Here is a 7,706-nt window from a genome sequence, read left to right on the forward strand (position 1 = left end):
TCCCGGTCTGTCGGGCGAGTGCATGTGCCCTATAGCAAAAACCTCTCAAAAAAAAAAAAAGAAAATGATTAAGGCATGATTTCTTCTCTTTCCTATGACCTCCTGAATCCCAGTTGTAAATAAATAGTACTTTTAATAAATAAACAACATGTCATTCATTAAAGTTAAGTACATTCCTTTATTTGTAATTTTTTTTGGAGAGATTTTGCTATAGGGTGCGTGCACTCGCCAGACAGACAGAGAGAGACATTAGAGACAGAAAGCGAGAAATCACCCCCAGGGGGGGTGGTCACGCCACAATCCCTTCTCCTCCATTCTCCTCTTGGGATCTTGTGCACACATGCACACGCGCCCGGCATGAGTTTGAAGCCACGGGGTCCGGGAACTGTGGTCGACTACATGGGAGTCCAGTGATATAGCCATTACACTAACTGCTGGTTCCCTATTTGTAATTATTTTTAAAAATAGTTTTACTTATACTTCTTTTCATATTTCTGATAAGCATTATACCTACTCTTTCTTCTTTAATTGTTGCAACTGACTGAGACTTAAAAAATAACCCTAAGGTAATGTCTTTAAATATCTTGGTCTACGTATGCCAGAAACAGAACCCAAGGCAAAGGACTCTCTTAATGAAAAGAGTTCAATTTAAGTAAGCAAAGTAAATAAAAAGGGACCCCAGAAAACACAGTGATTCCCCCTTCCTGGCCTGTTGACTTGGCTTAGATCCAGCAACTCTGCTCTCCCCATGTGCTCTCCACACATGCCCCTTTGTGTTCTCTGTGAAAAATGTCTCATCACAACCATATATATTCTCTTATGTTTCCTGAAAATTATTGTAAAGTTTGTAAAGTTTGGGGCTGCCAGTTGGCATGGCGGTTAAGGCAGTTACTGGACTCCTGCATGGCCTACCAGAGTTCAACTCCCAGACATGGCAGCTTGAAAATCACACCAGGCATGTGTGTGTACATGCCCAAAATCCTGAGAGGAGAATGGAAAGAAGGTATTGCAGTATGGCCATGGTCATCTCCCCTGGAGGGGGGGGACGATTTCTCACTTTCCATCTCTGTTTCTCTCTTTCTCTGGTAAGCACATGTGCCCCATGGCAAAACTAAACAAACAAACAAACAAACAAAAACATTATTGTAAAGTTTAAAAAAAGAATAGAACTTCCTATTCCTGATAAGATAGAATAACACAGATCAGATAAACCCTTCCACCAAAACTGCTAAAATAATCATAATCATCATCATCATAATTATAGAACTAATAAGAATGTTAACAAGAAATGATGCATGCCTTGGGCATCAAGCAGGACAGGAGAGGCATTGCTGAGAAATAGTTGCAGAAAGGTGAGCCTCGTGGTTTTCTTCAATGACTGCCCTGAGCAAGTTTCCAGGCTGCAGCACAGAGATGGAGGGGCCTACTGGAACACACAGACATGTAGGTGAGGAGTGATAGGTGTAGAATTGGATGCCAGTATGGCTGGGATTTTCAGGGAAGAATACCAGATATGATATAATTGGAGAGAGGGAGAGAGAGAGATTATGGTGACGACTCGTGGATCTACAGCCAAGAAATACTGGACACAAACATACAAAGGAACCAGCCAAGGTTGTGGAAACCATCCTTGAAAAGTATATGAAGTGACAATGCCTAAAGTTCTCAGAGGCCCAGGAACAATATGTATCTCATAGCCAGAGAGAAAGACAGAATGGCACAAGGTTATGAGTTCTAAGAAAGATAGTATTTCCAGACATTCTGAAAAGCGGACAATACAGCTCACAGTAAGGATAAAAAAAATCAATAGAAACAGAACTGTAAATGACACAGATGACAGAATGAGTACACCAGGCCTTAAAAACTGCTATCATTAGAACAGTCTTTATGTTCAAAAAGATGAAGAGTTAAAATATACAAGAAGAGGCACAATGGGGCTTCTAGAGATAAATACTACAAAGATTGAGATTGAAAGTGTACCATAGGGTATGATTAGAATACCCAGCACTGCAGAAGAAAAATTTAGTGAACGTGAAGAAACAGCAATAGAATAAATATAGAAAGTAACAAAAGAAGCAAATGAGAAAAGGAGGACAACCAACATACACATAACAGAACATGAAGAAGCTACAGTGCACTCTCGGGGTCAAATATGTGAAATTGGAGTCCAGGAAAGAGAAGAAATAGAAGGGGACATGGAGAAAAGACATACTGGAAAGAGTAGTGGTGGAAAAATTCTCAAATTTAATGAAATGAACCTTCAGTATAAAGAATTCAATGAAACTCATTCGAATCATGAAAAATACCAAAAAAAAAAAAAAAAAAAATACTACTCCAGAGCATTTATAATAATTAAGTTGCACAAAGTCGTAATGAAATCCAAGATTAAAACTGCTCAAAATTTAAACACTATGTAGAAACAGAGATGAAAACGAGAGAAGGATTTTATTTAAACATTTCAAAGACAGAGATAGGATATTACCATCTTTAAAGCGCTGACAAATAGCAACTATTAAACATTTCAAAGACAGAGATAGGATATTATTATCTTTAGAGGACTGACAAATAGCAACTGCAACCAAAAACATCAAACACAAAACTTAACATTAGAAATCTTTACTTACATACTTCAAAACAAAAGGAAAATAGAAATATTTTCAGATATGCAAAAGTTGAAATGAAATCATCCTAAGAGCTCTACTACAATCACTCTGAAGAGACCTTTTATTTATTTATTTATTTATTTTAATGAAAGGACCATCTCAACAAGAAAGGAAATATGTGCTTGGTGCAGAATATATGAGCATGGATTCAGGGAATGTGCTCCAGAATGAGCCACGTGCTGAACAGGCGTCTTCAAATGCACCTGGTGTGAAGTTAGAAGTTTTGACTTCAATCTGTCTTTCTTCCGACTGCAATGAAGCACAAATTTTCAGATTATTGCAGTGTAAATTAAAACATAAAGATATATATATATGTGTGTGTGTGTGTGTGTGTGTGTTAATAATAATGATTGGGAAAAACATAGAAAAGATATTGAATGATGAAGTGGGGAGATTAATGTCTCTGTATTGAATGACATGCATGGCATTCCCTTTTAAAAAAACAATGTAATACACTGTGAAGTTATATTTAATCCAATGTAATATAAAGAAGATTATGATGATAATAAAAATAAATAAATTTAAAAAAAAAGAATCCTTAACTTTGTTAAAAAATATACCATATTTCAACTTTTTTTCCCTATTGATTGTTTAAAAAAAAATTAAAGAGGTTTTTACCTTAGGGCACATGCACTCATTAGAGAGAAAGAGAGACAGTGACAGTCAGAAGGAAAGTGAGAAATCACACCCCTCCCCCATAGAGGGGATGTCCATGTCACAATCCTTCTCCTTCATTCTCTTCCTGCAATTTTGGGCATGTATACACTCATGCCTGATGTGAGTTTCAAGGCACCAGGTCAGGGACTTGAACCATGGTCAATCATGTGAGTTGAGTAAAGTAACCACCATGCCATATGCTGTTCCCACTAGTAATTAAGTTTGCCTTTATTCTAATTATTGTTGGTGTCAATTGTTTATAAGTCTAATACTAAGAATCTACTAGTTCCACATTGTCTATACATTGTAAGTAAAAAAAAAAAAAAGTGAATAAATTTATTTTGTAGAAAAGGGTAAATTTAAATGCTTATCTTAAACCAAATTCATTCCATAGTCTAATTTAATCTGTGAAATTACTCCTTTTGAATTTTTCTTTCCAGCACATTTATTAAGGAAGTTCTTAAATTATATTCTGTGGGAAAGTGTTTCAATACCTCATTATTTATTTATTTATTTAGGAGAGATTTTTGCTAGAGGGTGTGTGCGCTCGCCACAAAAACAGAGAAAAAGCGAGAAATAACCCCCTGGGGGTGGGGGATGGCCACACCACAATCTCTTTGCTTCCATTCTCCTCTTGGAATATTGGGCATTCACGCACACACACCTGGCATGATTTTAAGCCACCAGGTCTGAGACTCCAACCACATTCGACTACATCAGAGTTCAGCAACATAGCAGGTCCCATCAAATACCTTTTCTTTTAAAGTTTCTCCCAAAATACAATAGATGTTCAATAGATCTTCTTAAAATGTGGTTACTTTTTAAAACTGGGACCTATAAATTTCTCTTCTTGTTCATTCTTATTCACATCAATTTAGACCATCAAAATAAAACATTTTATATGTTGCGTATCAGTGTAATTCTTGTTATTCTCATCTTCCTTAGTACACTGTACTCAAAAACAAACAAACACAGAATTTGATATCTGGGAAAACTAATCATTTCTGTTCCACTTGCCGTAGTTTTTCAGTTGCCCAGCCGCATCTACCTCGCATGCACGAAGAACTCTTCTAGCCACAAGGTGTTTGCACGTGATGAAGGCACTGCCTAGCCCATCAACAGGGGCAACACAGGAAATGAAGACAATTCTAGGTATTTTAATTTGTAAGGGAATTAACACAGGAGTTCCAGAGTTTACAAAGTCATTTTTAACAGTTGTAATAAAAGAGAACTGATTGACGTTGCCTCACCCCTTCAGCGAATCACTGGAGCAGCCCTGGCCAAGTCATGACCATTTGTGTCACGGAAGCTGGAGAAAAGGTGCAAAAGAAATCCAGGGATTATGAGCTCAGAGGAGGTGACCATGTCCACTGTTGTTGTGATGTGGGAAGTTGGAGGAATTCTCTGAGATCTCCTCCAGGAAACCCCAACGACTCAGGACAGCAGCAGTAGCAGGTGGGACTGCAGGACGGCCCTGCCCTATTGCCGCATGCTGAAACACCATGGAGCATGGACTCCCGGGCCGTTTATGCATCTGGAACATCTGGAAAGGATTCTGTCATGTGTACAGTATGCCTCAGAGAAGAAAAAAAGGCAGAGGATGCTTTAGAGTACCTTCAAGAAGATCATCATGGTAGTTGTTTATGCTTTTCATTTTTCCCCAGGTTTTGCCATAGTATGCATATGGAATTGGGGGGCAGGTGAGAAATCACCCTACAGGGGAAATGGTCAATCCACTATCCCTGCTCCATTTTCTTCTTGGGATTTTTGGGTGCACATGTGCCCTGGTGATTTTCAAGTTGCTGGGTCCAAGACTTAAACCACAGTCAGCCATGTAGGAGTCCAGTGCCTTAGCTACCACACCACCTGCTGGAACCTCTTTTTGTTCTTTCCCAGAAAGATTCACGACCTTAAGTCAAGATTCACTTCTTCACACACTACCTTAAGTCAGTTGGTTCCTTTGACTCCAGCTGAAGCAGGCTCCCACCCAACATATCTTTAAACCGGAGCTATCGAGGTCTCCAGTAATGATCTCTACACAGCTAAGTCTTCATGTCACAGGACTTCTCGGCAGGACTGAAAAATATCCCTTTCCCTTCTTATGGATAAAAGCAGAAAACAGACTTCCTTTTCATTATTAACTTCAGTAACACCACATGCTCAAGCTTTTCCTTTCATTTTTTTACTCTTTCCCAGTCTCCTTCAATTACTCCTCCAATATTTGTCCCGCAGACACAGAACATCTTCAAGGTACAGTAAGGACTTAGATTTCTCTTTTGTAACTGCACAAACTCCCTAAGTCAGCATCCCTTCCCCTGATTTTAAATAATCATCCTTTCCAAATCTCAACCTCCACGACCTCCCTCTCTCTTGAATTCTAGACTCCTAAATTCCAATGGCCTACTTTATTTGGCTATTTAATAATCACTGAAACCTTGATATTTCCTCAATCAACTCTTAATTTCACTGAGTCACCTGGAGCTGGCCCCATAGTGTATGGTTAAACTGTGCACAAGGATCCAACCATGGTGGGAATTCTGGCCCCAGGTGCAACACACCAGGCACATAACATGCATTCTCACCATCCTCATTGGACAGAGAATGGGGAGAAAAGAGATTGTGGCATGACCAGGTCCCACTGGAGGGTGTTTTCTTTCTTCTCTAATGTATCCTCTAGCATTAAACACAAAAACAAAAACAAAAACGTGGAGCCAATAGTAACTGCTCTTAGACCCACAGCTTATTCTTCAGAACATTCAATAAGCTCTTTATTTCAAGTATATCCTAATCCAGGCGTTTTCTCACTACCTCCAGCATCATTTTCCTTATCTACAATACATCAGCTCTTCTCTGTATTTCAGTGAGAGTTGATCCATTGTGGCTTCATGCACACAATAATACTTTATCCACATAAGTTGTGTCATGGTTAGTGGGTGAGATTTTCCTATTATTCTCCTTTATCCAAAACTTAAAACCTGTCCAGCAAAATTATCTCTGAGAGACTGAAGTTTATATTGTAATTATAATGGGTGATTTCTTTGAATATTTATTTTGGTTAATATGGGATCAATGAGACACGACAGCTCACAGGTTATAATAATGTAAGAAGAGCTGAAGGAAAACACTTTGGGACCCACACCATCATTTACTGATAATTGTAGTAGCCTCTGAACTGCCATTATTGCCATCCTTGGTGCCATTTCCTCCCCTTTCAAACAGTAACCACGTTTAGCTTTTATTCAAGTCAGTCATGTGGCAGGACTCTTCTTCCCACGTTCCATCGACTTCCCATGACTCAGAATGCAGTAAGATTATGTACCTCAAGATGCCTTATGATCGTGTTCCAACCTGGCCCCTGTGACCTCGTTTCCTGCTACTTCCCCACCTTTCCATGCCTCTCATGCCTTAAACAAGCCAACATCATGCCCACTCAGTCTTTGCACTCATTCTCCTCTCTTCTTGGACTGTACTTCCCTTCTGCAGACACGTGATTGGTTTCTTCATTTTGTCAGGTCTGTATTCAAATGCCACCATGGTAAAAAAGACTTCCTATACATGGCACTAAAAGAGGAACATTATTGTCTGATTGACCAGAACTCTATACTTTTCTTCATATCACTTCGGAAAATCTTAGATTTTTGTTTTTCAAAATAGAATCAGAGATTCTCCTATGCCATAATTGTATATAGGATGGTTTGGTTAATATGTGTGTCTCAGTTTACCAATCTAGATGCTGGAAGTTATGGCATTTTGACTAAATAGAGTTACTATAAAGATTACTGAGTGTTAAATGTAAGCAAGATGAGAGCAGTGCCTGGCACATTGTACATGCTCAATAAATTAGCTCAGCTAGTCATACACGTGCTTCTCTCCAGTTCCCCACTGGAATTGAAGCTCCCTGCAGGCGGGGACTGTCTGTGGCTCACTGACCTTTTGTTTCTATGCCAATTGCCTAGAATGGGACCTGCTACACAGCAAACATTCAGCCAGAGAAAATGAAAGGAGGTAGTACCAGGTAACTGGCTTGCATTGGAAGAATAGGATTGTTGAGCTATGTTGAAATTTTACTATCTGCAAAAAGAAAGGACAGTTGTTATCCAGAAAACACAATTAAATGAATTCGGATTAATGAATGCCACAGGATGTATCAAACACATTATAAATAGAGATACTTTCTTATGATTAGTGGATAAAAGGAAGTGTACTGACAGAAAGAACCACTGGGATGGAGGTGTGGTGGTGGCTTGATAAATGATGTATGCGACGGTGCAGGCTGGTGGCCTAGGGGAACCGTCATTTCACTCATGGATGCTTTTCTCTTTGACCCAAAACTGAAGGACAAAACTGAGAACCACAGAGCAGGGACTGAAAAGTACATGGACTAAG

The sequence above is a fragment of the Tupaia chinensis genome, unplaced genomic scaffold (assembly GCF_000334495.1).
Source record: "Tupaia chinensis unplaced genomic scaffold, TupChi_1.0 Scaffold000206_1, whole genome shotgun sequence".
NCBI lineage: Eukaryota > Metazoa > Chordata > Mammalia > Scandentia > Tupaiidae > Tupaia > Tupaia belangeri.